The sequence below is a fragment of the Anolis sagrei genome, chromosome 2 (genome assembly GCF_037176765.1).
Source record: "Anolis sagrei isolate rAnoSag1 chromosome 2, rAnoSag1.mat, whole genome shotgun sequence".
Classification (NCBI taxonomy): domain Eukaryota; kingdom Metazoa; phylum Chordata; class Lepidosauria; order Squamata; family Dactyloidae; genus Anolis; species Anolis sagrei.
In genome coordinates, this window is record NC_090022.1 from 159788177 (window position 1) to 159803636 (window position 15460).

At 42.7% G+C, this 15460-nt stretch overlaps 1 protein-coding gene across 2 annotated transcripts in view; it reads left to right on the forward strand.

The window, feature by feature from the left end:
- Window positions 1-6169: 6169 nt before the first annotated feature.
- Window positions 6170-15460, forward strand: part of PALM3 (paralemmin 3) — a 69732-nt gene continuing 60441 nt past the window's right edge. Inside the window, exon 1 of one of the 2 annotated variants that reach the window (XM_067463992.1) lies at window positions 6170-6545. The gene's annotated coding sequence lies outside the window, so the exon portion shown is untranslated. The remainder of the gene's footprint in view (window positions 6546-15460) is intronic. The other variant, XM_060759788.2, reaches the window with a different exon arrangement.

Genomic DNA, 15460 nt, shown 5'->3' on the forward strand with positions numbered 1-15460 from the left:
CTTTGTCAGGAGGGCTCTGATTACATTTTCTTGCCCTGGTGAAGAGAGTTGGACTGGATGGCCTTAAGTATTTTCTGTTGGTCATGGGGGGTTCTGTGTGGGAAGTTTGCCCCATTTCTGTCGTTTGTGGGTTTCAGAATGTTCTTTAATTGTAGTGAACTATAAATCCCAGTAACTACAAATCCCAAATGTCAAGGTCTATTTACTCCAAACTCCATCTGTGTTCATACTTAGGCATATGGAATTTTTGTGTCAAGTTTGGTCCAGATCCATCATTGTTTGAGTCCACAGTGCTCTCTGGATGTAGGTGAACTACAACTCCCAAACTCAAGGTCAATGCTCACCAAACCCTTCCAGTGTGTTCTGTTGGTCATGGAAGTTCTGTATGCCATGTTTGGTTCAGTTCCATCATTGGTGGAGTTCAGAATGCTCTTTGATTGTAGGTGAACTATAAATCCCAGCAACTACAACTCCCAAATGTCAAGGTATATTTCCCTTAAACTCCATCTGTGTTCATATTTGGGCCTATGGAATATTCGTGCCAAGTTTGTTCCAGATCCATCATTGTTTGAGTCCACAGTGCTCTCTGGATGGGGTGAACTACAATTCCCAAGCTCAAGGTCAATGTCCACCAAACCTTTCCAGTTTTTTCTGTTGGTCATGGGATCCCTGTGTGCTAAGTTTGGCCCAATTCCATCATTGGTGGAGTTCGGAATGCTCTTTGATTGTAGGTAAACTATAAATCCCAGCAACAACAATTCCCAAATGGCAAAATCAATTTTTTTGTAGTGGAGGACATACATTGGGTTGTTAGGTGTCTTGTGTCCAAATTTGGTGTCAATTCCCCCAGTGGTTTTTGAGTTCTGATGGTAGCACAAACGAACATTACATTTTTATTTATATAGATTATATATAATGGAATGTGAGCATCCTGGATTTTGGTATTCATGGGGTCCTGGAACCAAAGTGGATGCCACCGTATGTGACAAAAGCAAAAGAAATGTGGAAGGAAGGTTGGATACAAGAATTTTGGCATTACATTTGGTTGCCAGCAGGCGGTGCATTAGGACTAATCAGATATACTCTCCATGTCTTTGCCATCTAAAAGCTAAGGAAGCAAAAGTCTTCAGAGTGAAGGCTGGGCTGGCCTGCCACCACTGGTCACAACATGGGTTGTGCTTCCTTATAAAGGCCATAATCTGTGGTGCTCATAAATGACAATTTAGAGGCTGCCTTTGTATTTAGTCTTTCCTCCACAATGTCCAGATATTGTCTTGCTCTTACAAATCTTGCTGGGTAGAAAATTTCTAGGAATATAGAAGAGTTTAAGCCCAATCAGACCATTATTATGAGAATAAGTGTGGAATAGTGGTTTGAACGTTGGACTAAGAGTCTGGAGATTGTGATCCGAATCTCCACTCAGTCACGGAAATCCATTAGACAGGGCAGACTCTCTCAGCCTCATAGGAAGGAAGGGCAACCCCACAAACACATCTTCTACACTGTCCTTATATCCCAGGATTCGATCCCAGGTTATCTGCTTTGAACTGGATTATATGAGTCTACACTGCCAGATAATCTGGGATAAACAGATAATCTGGGATCAGATCCTGGGATATAGTGTGGAGTAGATCCAGCTTCTGTGAAGGGCTGACATAAGTGAGAAACAATTTGGAGGCATGCAGTCTGAAAGGCAATCATTCTCTAGGGTTTCAGCCTGATGTCTTTTCCAGTCCTTGCTGGGTATAACTGGGATTCAAACTAGCATCTTTGATACCTAAAACATGTACTTCAATAGAGGGTTCACTGCCTTCTCCCTAAGACCAGACTGGCCAGACAGACCTGAACAAAATCCAAAATCTTAGCCATCATACACTCCGTCTCATTAATTTTAATCAGGTTTTAATCGTGAATTTTAAATTTGCATCTTGTGTTCACTGTATTTTAATCTTTGTTCTGTGTATTTTAATATATGTATGTGTAGAAATAGGTTTTAGTCAGTATATTTTGTAATGTTTATGATAATTGTGTAGTTTATAGCTATGTTGTAACCCACCTCGAGCCACAAGGAGAGGTGGCTGAGAAATTAAATCATCATCATCATCATCATTAGCCGTGCCCTGCCACACATTGCTGTGGCCCAGTCTTTGTATATATGTTTGCATGTATATATATTTGTGTATATGTGTATATATATGATTTTGCACATGCGTTGTAATGTATTTTTTATTTTTTGGCTTTTAAAGTTCCTTCCACTGTGTTTTCCAGTGTTTTTATGTGTGATGTGTGTGTATGTATGTGGTTATATGCATGCGTTGTAATGTATTTTTTTAATTTTTTGCCTTTTTAAGTCCCTTCTGCTGTATTTTCCAGTGTTTTGATGAGTGATGGTCACTCTTTGGCCTGATAGGTGTATTGTGTACACATTTGGTGTCAATTCGTCTTGTGGTTTTTGAGTTATGTTAATCCCACAAATGAACATTACATTTTTATGTATGTAGATGTTGTTGTTGTTGTTGATGATGATGGTGATTATTATTATTATAATTATAATACGATACTTGGAATTCAGATACCTATAGTTAGTTCATTTAAAAAGTTTAAAAGTGGCCAGTTATCGATAGATCTTTAATGTAGACACCAACTTTCTATGGACTCTCTTGCTTCTACAATTCTGTCCATTTGTGTAGTAGTTAAACTTTAAACTGACTCAAATCAGGAATAGTAATTTGTATCCCTCTCTTCAAAGACTGCCACAATTCCTCACAATTGGAAATGCCATCTATATCCTATGTGTTTTTAACTTGTAACCTCCCTCAAGCTAGTAGAAGCAGGTAAGAAATAATAATTATAATTATAATTATTATAATAATAATAGCCAAGAACAAAGGCAGCCATGACTACTAATAGAGCAGCCTGCTATCCAACACAACTCCTTTGCCTGTAGTAGGAGTGGTAAGTCTGCATCTCCTATCAGCCAATGGTGAAGGATGATAGGATCCACAGCCCCCAAACCTCTGGAAAGCCACACTTTCCCTGATGTGTTAAGCAGAACCCCAAGGAGGCTGCCCCACATAGTAAGAATGAAGTTAGCATCAAAAATTGCTAAGGGAATGGGGGCGCTTCCAGATAGCGTCAAAATGTGGAACAAATAGATGGAACAAAATATTGTGATACCTGACAGCAAGTCCAAACACAGACTTGTCAGTCCCAGTAAATGGTCCCCCACAGTCCTGACATCTTCATTTGTAATGGATTTTAGAAATTTACACAATGGACACGGAACATCTGCTGGAAATTTCCTTTTTAAAAACAAATTGACCCTCTGAGATGTGCTGGATCTCATGTCGGCTCATTTGGATATTTAAATGTACACACAAGGTTTGTTTTTTTTGTCGTGTCAGGAGTGACTTGAGAAACTGCAAGTCGCTTCTGGTGTAAGAGAATTGGCCATCTGCAAGGACGTTGCCCAGGGGACGCCTGGATGATTTGATGTTTTATCATCCTTGTGGGAGGCTTATCTCATGTCCTCGCATGAGGAGCTGGAGCTGACAGAGGGAGCTCATCCGCCTCTCCCCGGATTCGAACCTGCAACCTGTCGGTCTTCAGTCCTGCCGGCACAGGGGTTTAACCCACTGCACCACCGGGGGCTTACACAAGGTGATTTCTTCTTACTTCTCCTCACCCTCCTGTAAATTAAAGGTCTGTTCAATGTCATAAAGATCAGAACAAAGGAATGTTCTCATTGCAATTGCTTTCCATTTGTGCTTCTATTTAGCCACCTGTGTGTCTATGGTTCCATTTATTTACAGCCCAGATTAGCTGTTTCGGGATTTTAAAATGTGCACATGCACTGTAGCAGTCCGCACCAGGGTATACAAAAATCACATGTTTCCCTTGACTACAGGAATATACAGTCATGCAAATATGCACATTTTTTCAGCTGAAATTGGGTTTTAAGTGCACCTTTTTAGCCTGTGTTTTTCAGCTGTTAATCTGAATCAACATACATTTTCATGAAACATCATTTAGTGACACACACACCTTTTATCCTGGGTTTTTTCTGTGTTTTAGGGCCTGTGTAGAAGGGCCTTGAGTTGCTGGAGCCTTAAATGCTTCCTTCTCAGAATGAGTTTCAGGTTGTGAAAGGGCAACATCTGAACTCTGGACTGAGTAGCTGAGGGACGAACAAAATGTTGGCTTTGCGAGTGAACCAAACATTCAATTATTAAAAGAGAAGAGACGGTATCCGAAACTATTTGGAATGGGTTCAGTTGTGTCTTTTTCTTTCCCAACAAACCAACTCCCTAAGTATCCCTAAGGATTTTGAGGCATGCATGGGACAATAAATTCATCTCCCAAATTCCATGGAAGGGATATCCTTTGTTATCTTTGTTATCTAAGGGTTTTCTGGGAGCTTATGATTTACCCAGGGTCACCCAGTGGGTTTTCATGTCCGAGAAGGAATTCGAACCCTGTCCTCAAGATTTGTAATCCAGTCCTCCAACCACAATGCCAACTGGCTTATGTGAACCAAGATGGAAAACCAGTCATAAGGGGGAAAAAATCAAGTGCCCCCTTTTCTCTGAAACAAATCGATCATTCATTAGTGACACACCTTTGTGTTTCTTTCCGGTCCATCTATGTTATGAACGATTTGTTACACAAGTTTGCAAGGATGTTGTAAGTGTTTGAATTACAATTATTTATGCGTGGAACCGGTTTTAGCAAAAATAGCCATCTCGGCCTGTTGACACACACAGTTTTGTGGTACCTTAAAGACTTTGAAAAATGTGGGCAAAACATCCTTCATTCCTCAGAGGAATGAAGTTGACATGTACATGCCGTGTGTGTTAAGCGGAGAGAAGGAAATGAAATGTATTGTCGAAGGCTTCCATGACCGGAATCACTGGGTTGTTGTAGGTTTTTCGGGCTATATGGCCATGTTCTAGAAGCATTCTCTCCTGACGTTACACCTGCATCTATGGCAGGCATCCTCAATTCAACTTAAGTGGAGACCTCGGTGGTGCAGTGGGTTAAACTGCTGAATTGCTAAACTTGTTGACCAAAAGATCGCAGGTTCAAATCCGGGGAGCGGTGTGAGCTTCCGCTGTCAGCTCCAGCTTCTGACAACCTAGCACAGGGGTCCACAAACTTTTTAAACAGAGGGCCAGGTCACAATCCCTCAAACTGTTGGTGGGCCGGATTATAATTTTTTTTAAATGAATGAATTCCTATGCACACTGCACATATCTTATTCATAGTGCAAAAAACATTTTAAAACAATACAATAATTAAAATTAAGAACAATTTTAACAAATATAAACATATTAGAATTTCAATGGAAAGTGTGGGCTTGCTTATGGCTGATGAGATAGGATTGTTGTTGTTATTGTATGCTTTCAAGTAGTTTCAGACTTAGGTTGACCCTGAGCGAGGGCCAGGTAAATGACCTTGGAGGGCCGCATCCGGCCCCTGGGCCTTAGTTTGACGACCCCTGACCTAGCAGTTCGAAAACATGCAAATGTGAGTAGATCAATAGGTACTACTCCAGCGGGAAGGTAATGGTGCACCATGCAGTCATGCCGGAGATGTCTATAGAAATAGAACGGCTTCGAAATGGAGATGAGCACCAGCCCCCAGAGTTGGACACGAATGGACTTAATGTCAGAGGAAAACCTTTGCCTTTACCTTACCTTTCAGCTTAAGAACAAACCTTCAGAACCTATCTTGTTCATAACTTGGGGACTGTCTGTATAAGTATGCCAAAATCTGGAAAACGCTTCTGTATCTAAGCATCTTGGATAAGGGATGATCAACCTGTGTGTACAGGTACAATCCAGTGAGTTTCCCAAAAAGGTAGGAATGCTTCAGGTTAATAATCGTATACGGCTATATGTAGATCTTATTTTGGCAAGAAATTGGTAGAATTAACTGTGCTATGTGAAGCGGGTGACATCTGTCCTTTCCATTTGCCAGGCTAGAGGATGGGGTGCTGGTGTTGTACATGTGTGTGGCGCTCCAGGGAGTGGGATAAAGAGAAAAGGAGACAAAACAGGCCGGTAACCAAACAAGGCAGCCCAGGAATGCTGGTAAATAATTCAGCCAGGCAGCTGATAACGTCTGTGGCCCAGGAAGAGGGGGAAAGGTTTTCAAGGGCACCAGGACCCAGAATCACTGGTGGTGAAATTTGCCTCCTTTTGACCAGGTCTGGCTGCTGCTCAGCTTTCCCTGAACTCAAACCGGCCTGACCAGCTCCGGCAAGTCTTTCTTCCACCTCTTCTGTCTTTTGACTCACAGACACATACAAAGGCGGTTGGAGCCGAGCCGGGCCCTGCTAAGTTGGAAAGATTCAAACAAAAAGATGCCTCTGCTTTGACGTTGCTCTTTGGGGGCTGTGGAGAGGGATCTCTCTAGACTTTGGGGGTCCGAGCAAGACGGAAGACCCCCTCAAAGGGACACCCATAACCCCCAGCTTGGAACAGACAGACAGCTCTCTTTCTGAATATTGCCTGCTACAAAGGTAAGAGAGCCATCAAGAGCAGGTAGGGTCCGAGATTTCAAGGCTTGGCCACTCTTCTCCAACAACGAGGGCAAGAATGCTACTCTGAAGTATGCTCGTATTTATGTGTGTGTGTGTGTGCACGTTGCTCATTTGTCAGACCTATTATTATCATTATTATTGTTATGATTTTTATTTGAATGGCAGATCCTGTTCCACTGGGGTTGATGCTTAAGATATAATGTTTAATGACATCATCAGTCATCTTATAACATTTCCACATCTTTTGACATCACAGTTAGGTGGCTCTGTAATTGGTTAAGCCAGGGGTCCACAAACTTTTTAAACAGAGGGCCAGGTCACAGTCCCTCACACTGTTGGAGGGCTGGATTATAGTTTGGGAAAAAAAAGACATGAATGAATTCCTATGCACACTGCACATGTCTTATTTGTAGTGCAAAAAGCATTTCAAAACAAAATAATAATTAAAATGAAGAACAATTTTAACAAATATAAACTTATTAGTATTTGAATGGGAAGTGTGGGCCTGCTTTTGGCTGATGAGATAGGATTGTTGTTGTGTGCTTTCAAGTCGTTTCAGAGTTAGGTTGATCCTGAGCGATGGCTGGGTAAATGACCTTGGAGGGCCATATCCGGCCCCCGGGCCTTAGTTTGAGGATCCCTGGGTTAAGCGGATGAACCCAAAGGGTGCTCACCAGTGTTTCCTTTGATTTTCTGTTGTGTTTTTCTGTTATTTTGTGTATATTGTATTGATGGGCATGGCCTTATGTAAGCCGCTCCGAGTCCTCTTGGGGAGATGGTGGCAGGGTATAAATAAAGCTATTATTATTATTATTATTATTATTATTATTATTATTATTCCTCTTCATCCTGGAAAGAAGTGATGAGTGGAGTGCCGTAAGCAGGGTTCCGTCCTGGGCCCGGTCCTGTTCAACATCTTTATTAATGACTTAGATGAAGGGCTAGAAGGCAGGATCATCAAGTTTGCAGATGACACCAAATTGAGAGGGATAGCCAATATTCCAGAAGACAGGAGAAGAATTCAAAACGATCTTAACAGATTAGAGAAATGGGCCAAAACTAACAAAATGAAGTTCAACAAATGCAAGATACTCCACTTAGGCAGAAAAATAAAATGCAGAAATACAAAATGGGGGACGCATGGTTCGAGAGTAGTATGTGTGAAAAAGATCTTGGAGTCCTCGTGGACTGCAAGTTAAACATGAGCCAGCAATGTGATGTGGCGGCAAAAAAAGCCAATGGGATTTTGGCCTGCATCAATAGGAGCATAGTGTCCAGATCCAGTCATGCCAGCCCTCTATTCTGCCTTGGTTAGACCACACTTAGAATAATGTGTCCAATTCTGGGAACCACAATTGAAGGGAGATGTTGACAAGCTGGAATGTGTCCAGAGGAGGGTGACTAAAATGATCAAGGGTTTGGAGAACAAGCCCTGTGAGGAGCGGCTTAAAGAGCTGGGCATGTTTAGCCAGAAGAAGAGAAGGCTGAGAGGAGACATGATAGCCATGTACAAGTATGTGAGAGGAAGTCACAGGGAGGAGGGGGCAAGCTTGTTTTCTGTTTCCCTGGAGACTAGGACATGGAAAAATGGCTTCAAACTACAAGAAAGGAGATTCCATCTGAACATTAGGAAGAACTTCCTGACTGTGAGAGCCGTTCAGCAGTTGAACTCTCTGCCCCGGAGTGTGGTGAAGGCTCCTTCTTTGGAGGCTTTTAAACAGAGGCTGGATGGCCATCTGTTGGGGGTGCTTTGAATGCAATTTTCCTACTTCTTGGCAGGGGGTTGGATTGGATGGCTCATTACGTCTCTTCCAACTCTATGATTCTATGATTCTAAGTGGTCATCCTGAATCTGGTACATTCTTGCCCTGGTCCCCTATATGTGTAGGGCATCAGGCCGGTGATACTGGCCTTGTATTGATTAAAAGAGGAAAACTGGGGGTCCTTCCAGACAAGTCCCTGATCCCAGGTTTTCTATTTTAAACAGGATTATCTGACAGTGCAGACTCATATAATCCAGTTTAAAGTAGAAAACCTGGAATCAGATCCTGGATATTGGGGCTGTCTGGAAGGGCCCTAAGGCTGGATCTACACTGCACTATATCCCAGAATTTAATCCCAGATTATCTTCTTATCCCAGATTATCTGGCAGTGTAGACTCATATAATCCAGTTCAAAGCAGATAATCTGAGATCAGATTCTGGGATATGGGGCAGTGTAGAGCCAGCCTTAAAATGTCAAGGGGAAAGCCTTGTGTAAAATCAGGGGACAGCTCCTTAAAGCTCAAGACCAGTATTTTGCTGCATGATCAAAAGCAGGCCCAGAACAAATCCATCTCTATTGAGAAACTAGAACCAATTTCTTTATGTTGATGACAAGCTTTTAAAACCTGCTTTATTTCATAACACAGTAATTCAGTTCTACTAGCAAACCGGAAGTTAAATGGACCCCTTATAAGATATTCGGACACATAACGGAATGGGGACATAGCATATCTCATGAAAACCTTTCATTTCGGTTTTTGGAAATATATGATTATTTGCTTATTTCACATAAACTCAAGAGGTTTCTCCTTACGTTTATGTGACACACCTACACACTGCAGCTGACGCACTAACCTGTCGCAACACAGTTTGGAAAGCTCTGAACTAGAAAATTGAGCAGATTGTTTTCGTGCGCTGGCACCAAATGTGCTTTCTAGCACCAGATGCAAAGGTTAACAAGGAGTATGTTTCTTTTTCAGTTCTGCAGTAAAGGGAAATGTGTGTAGATGGGGGAGAAAAGTTGTAGCTGATTGACATTCCATGTTTTTCCTTTTTGTCTGCCCTTCCGCACCGCATCTACTTGGGATTACTGCTGCTTAAAAACCATGCCTCTTGGCTGAAGGAAATGAGAAATCTGGTCCTGCACTAAGAATAAAAACTCAGGAAAGAATAGTTTTCGTGTCCCATCGAAGTACTCTGTAGCGCACTTTGGTTGTATGTGCAAATACTTACTTAGACGATCCCTCGTTGGCCGAGTAGGATAGTCTTCCAGGATCAGTGTTCTAGTGGGTCCTTGGGTGACTGTGGAGCCCTATTCTTGACCTGCATCTTCTCCCGCAGTGAGGGCATTGGTTTCCAGGTGGAAGGCGGTCCCGGTCGGGGTTGGCTTGACACACCTTCCTCTTGGCACGTTTCTCTTTTTCGTCCTCATTCGTGCCTCTTCTACAGCACTGCTGGTCACAGCTGACCTCCAACTGGAGCGCTCAAGGGTCAGGACTTCCCAGTTCTCAGTGTCTATGCCAGAGTTTTAAAGGTGGCATTGAGTCCATCTTTGAATCTCTTTTCCTGCCCATCAACATTCCGTTTTCCGTTCTTGAGTTTGGAGTAGAGCAACTGCTTTGGGAGACGGTGGTCGGGCATCCGGACAACGTGGCCAGTCCAGCGGAGTTGATAGCAGAGGACCATCGCTTCAATGCTGGTGTTCTTTGCTTCTTCCAGCATCCTGACATTTGTCCACTTGTCTTCCCAAAAGATTTGCAGGATTTTCCGGAGGCAACGCTGATGGAATTGTTCCAGGAGTTGCATGTGACGTCTGTAGATAGTCCACGTTTCGCAGGAGTATAACAGGGTTGGGAGAACCCTGCACCTTGGTATCCCTACAGATATCCCGGTCCTCAAACACTCTCTGCTTCATTCAGAAAAATGCTGTACTTGCAGTGCTCCGGCAGTGTTGTATTTCGGTGTCGATGTTGACTTTGGTGGAGAGGTGGCTGCCAAGGTAGCGGAAATGGTCAACATTTTCAAATGTTATACCATTAAGCTGTATCTCTGGCATTGGAAAGGGATTGGCTGGTACTGCTGGAACAGCACTGGTTTCCTCAATGTCCAATGACAGGCCGAGCTTCTCGTATGCTTCTGCGAAGGTGTTTAGAGTGGCTTGTAGATCTTCTTCTGAATGAGCACAGACGACGTTGTCATCAGCATACTGGAGTTCTAGTGCAAGTAACTCTAAGAAGGAGCACAGGTGTCCATTTTCACCTTATTTTTCTTAGAATTTGACAAAGAACAGAATGAGGTAGATGGATCACTGGGTTGTTGTAGGTTTTTCGGGCTATATGGCCAAGTTCTAGAAGCATTCTTTCCTGACATTTCACCTGCATCTATGCCAAGCATCCTCAGAGGTTATGAGGTGAGGATGCTTGCCATAGATGCAGGTGAAACGTCAGGAGAAAATGCTTCTAGAACATGGCCATATAGCCCGAAAAATCTACATCAACCCAGCGATTCCAGCCATGAAAGTCTTCGACAATACATAGATGCATCACGTTTAACAACACAGTAAATAGGCTTTAAATACACAATTTCCAGTTCTTAACCTGTGGAATGTGGAATGACCTGCCGGAAGAGATTTGACAGCTAAACGAACTGTCAGAATTTAAAACAGAATTAAAGACCTAACTTTTCTGACAGATTTACCCAGTCAATCTGGAACTATGAATTTAAATTGATGATTTATTGGCATGCATGACTTAATGTGTTTTAATCATAGGCTTGTGTCTTTTAATATGTGTTCTAATTGTCTTACCTTTTTAAAACTATCTTGGACTCTGCCTCAAGCCTTGAGGAGAGATGGGTAACACATTAAATGTCTTCTTCTTAATCTCTCCCTCCTCCCCAGTAAATTGCCAATATTCATCAGACCTTCAATATTCTCAAATATAGTTTTCATATTTCTCTTCATCTCCGTCGTATTACTGACCCAATATCCCTCCACCTGCTTGTTAAAATTTTTTGTCCAGTGTTGAGATTGTGTAGTCAAACATGACGTAACCTTCATTTTCCTTCTTGTATATGACAATATACTTTGCTGTTTGAGCGCCTTCAAACCTTGCTGATTCATGACCTTTATACTTCTCAACTTGTTTGTCATAACCTTTATACTTCTCAACTTGTTCGACACCTATTTTCTTTTAGATTTCCAATCTTCTCCATAAAATACCTTAACAAGGACTTTGTTTTGGAATATAACGTTCCCCTTATTCCTTTGAGTTCATCAAACACTAGTTGATTAAACAAAGCTATCTCTGCTGTGCACTGAGGAGTGTTGTTGCTCATTTGTTCAGTCATTTCCAACTCTTTGTAACCTCATGGACCAGCCCACGCCAGAGTTCCCTGTCGGCCGTCACCACCCCCAGCTCCTTCAAGGTCAATCCAGTCACTTCAAGGATACCATCCATCTATCTTGCCCTTGGTTGGCCCCTCTTCCTTTTTCCTTCCATTTCCCCCAGCATCATTGTCTTCTCTAAGCTTTCCTATCTTCTCATGACATGGCCAAAGTACTTCATCTTGGCCTCTACTATTCTTCCCTCCAATGAGCAGTCAGGCTTTATTTCCTGAAGTACGGACTGGTTGTATCCTCTCGCGGTCCAAAGCACTCTCAGAACTTTCCTCTAATACCACAGTTCAAAAGCATCTATCTTCCTTTGCTCAGCCTTCCTTATGGTCCAGCTCTCACATCCGTAGGTGACTGAGGAGTAGACCTCTCATTTTCTTGAGAGACAGACATTTTTTCACATCAATAACTGAAACACCTGGCAGGCAGTAACCAGCCTTATCAGTGTTTTTAAACCTTGTCCAGTCTAACACCTCCTTCTAACAAAGCAAATGCAATGTATTGTCGAAGGCTTTCACGGCTGGAATCACTAGGTTCTTGTGGGTTTTTTCGGGCTATAGGGCCATGTTCTAGAGGCATTTCTCCTGACGTTTCGCCTGCATCTATGACAAGCATCCTCAGAGGTAGTGAGGTCTGTTGGAATTAGGACAATGGGTTTATATATCTGTGGAATGGATATATATGTGGAATGGATATATATGTGGAATGCCCCACCCCAGCCATTCCACAGATATATAAACCCATTGTCCTAATTTCAACAGACCTCACTACCTCTGAGGATGCTTGCCATAGATGCAGGCGAAATGTCAGGAGAAATGCCCCTAGAACATGGCCCTATAGCCCGAAAAAACCCCACAAGAACCTAAAGCAAATGCAGTTTCTCATGAAAACGCCATCTTGTCATTCAAAGTGGAGGCTTTTAAACAGAGGCTGGATGGACATCTGTTGTGGGTTTTCACACAAATGTGTTGGACAGGAGGCCTGTCTGATATCTGTCTTTATATATGTGCTACCTTTCCCCTAGTCCTTGGACTGAGTCCTATAGCCATGCATGCTCCATTTATGCCATCAGAAGGGCTCTCCAGCAGGCTTTCACCAGGCAAGCAAATGGCAAAGGCTGCCTAATCTTTTCTGCTCTAGTTGCAGCCTGCTCCAAGGCAAAGGATCCTTCCGTGTCTATCAGAGCAGCTTCACACTGTGGAAAATGTAGTTCCCATAAGGTGAGCAATGCTCGAGGCCTCTTAACTAGCAGAGGCCTGGACAGCACTGATCAGATCCCCCCATCCAGCCCCAAACAGATGAGGGTCTGCTTCTTGCCATACTGGCCACAGCTTGCTCATAAGCCTCCCATGAAACAGGAAAGATCATGTCTCCAGATGTCTGCGCAGTCATGTCACCAACTTACTGTCCGTGCATCAGTGTCTGTCTGGAATAAATTCAGGCTCTGCACTGGTGTCTTAACCAATTAAGTGAAATAGGACTATTTATAGAGCAAAACGGAGCTCCACTCAACTCTTTGAACAGGGAGAATGTCTTGAATGAGGTGCTCCCTGAAGAAATGCCACCCCTGCTAATTAAGGTAATGCCTGCAAATGTCCTTGCCACAGCATGTCAGCATCATTATACTGGGCTCTGCTGCAGGGAGTCCAGATTTCTCAACTTCCAGGAATCCTCTCTATGCCTCCCTGATTGTTGACAAAATGATGAATGTTACATATTCTTACATATATAGCACAAAGGATTGACTTATGCACAATTAGGTCTTATTGCTGTTGCATTGACATAAGTTGTCTGAATACAGTATGACTCCCATATCTACAAGATTGGTATCTGCAGTTTTATTTATCCACATCCAACAAAACATATCCTTTCTAGACATTTTCTAGGTCAGCCAGCATGACACTATGAGTCAGAAACCTTTCATGTCTATAGAGTTCACAGTTTCTTCATTTCTGACCCAACGAGCTGGCGTTGTCTGTAGACACCTCCAAGGTTTTGTGGCCGGCATGATTGCATGGAGTGCCATTACCTTCCCACTGAAGCAGTACCTATTGATCTACTCACACTTTCATGATTTCAAACTGCTAGGTTGGCAGAACCTGGGGCTAACAGTGAAAGCTCACCCCTACATGAATACTTGTACCCATTAAACATGTCAATGTCTATCTTACATGAACTGGGTCAGCCACGTGATAAGGTAGCAGCATATCGGTTTCTCTCCACCAGAATTGGGATGTATCTTTGGCTAGTTGGGAGCAAACAAGTTCCCAGCACCAGTGACAGAGTGGAAAGATGGCTATTATGGGCCGCCTTGATCCATCATGTTTCATGTTGTTCCCAATCTGTCAGTGGCTGCTACTTCTCAGACATGTCCAAGATAGCACTCAGGTACATATGCCCCCAGTCTTCAGTCTAGTTCATCTTCTTCAATTGTTTGCAGGCACCCAGCTCTCTAACTTCTGTGGTCATGGATGGTTCTTCCAGTTGCCTCAGATCTTTGATTCTAGGCCAATGGTTCTCAACCTGTGGGTCCTCAGATGTGTTGGCCTTCAACTCCCAGAAATCCTAACAGCTGGTAAACTGACTGGGATTTCTGGGAATTGTAGGCCAAAACACCTGGGGACCCACAGGTTGAGAACCATTGTGCCTCTTGGATTCCTGCTCTGAACATGATCTGATCATTAGTCATTCGTGTCCCATTGACTGGGAAATCACCAAGGTTCATTTGGTTCCTTTTTAAACTGGACAGCTGTCAGCAATGTGCTGATCTGAGGCATTCCATAGATAGGGATTAATAGACAACCACCTTCAAAATCACTTATATAATCTAACTAATCATTCATTTATCTTCACTGAATAAAGATGCTTCAGGGGTTTTGAGTTCCAAAAGCTGAATTAAAAGTGGGGACACTGCTAAATAATTATTTACTCTCCAGAGTGTCTATCTCAGTATGAGTTATTGTTCTGAATTGGTGGTCTTATTGGATCTAGGCAGGTCCATGTGGCAGTTATTCATACAGTAAGTTTGTAGTATCTCTACAGGGATTGGCCAATCCATCTGCCTAAAGACCCAGCAGAATTATCAGCTTCCAATAGGGTTTGATAGGAATCTCTACAAGAAGCAGATAATTCTTCTGGGACTCTCGACAGTTGGATAGCTTCCTTGGGTTCTGTACCAAAAAAAGTTTATTTTATTTATAACAAAGAAAGTTATAAATAAAATGACCAAGTAGTGTAATGATTTGAGTGTTAGAGTTTTTATTTATTTCATGTCAAAAGCATTGCACACATAAGTATAAAACTGATAAAATACAGGGAGCACAAGCGGCTAAATTATTGTTGACCAAAACCGGGCAACAATGACCGCATTGTCTGTAGCTTTAAACAATTCTTCCTCTGTGCATGAAGTAGGGCATTGCGGGCAAGCATACAGGTGTGTTGTTTGTTCTGCTCCACAGTCGCACAAGGTGGAGGATTCTTTTAGGGAGTTCCTTTTTGCCATGTTGTCTTTTGATCTGCCTGCCCACTACGTTTCTGAGTCTGTTCAGGGACTTCCAAGTTGCCCATTCTTGGTTTGCCCCTGGAGGAAGACCGTCATAGAGGACCATCCAGTTGGGATTTCCTGGTTTAGCTGCCCAGAGGGATACTCTTGCTGTTCCTGGAGGAACATTAAGAGGAGTGGTGGTTCTTATTAAGCTTGTCCTTGATTTGAGTCTACTGGGAGAAAGCTGATAGCCATGCAGTGGGTGGTTTTCAGTG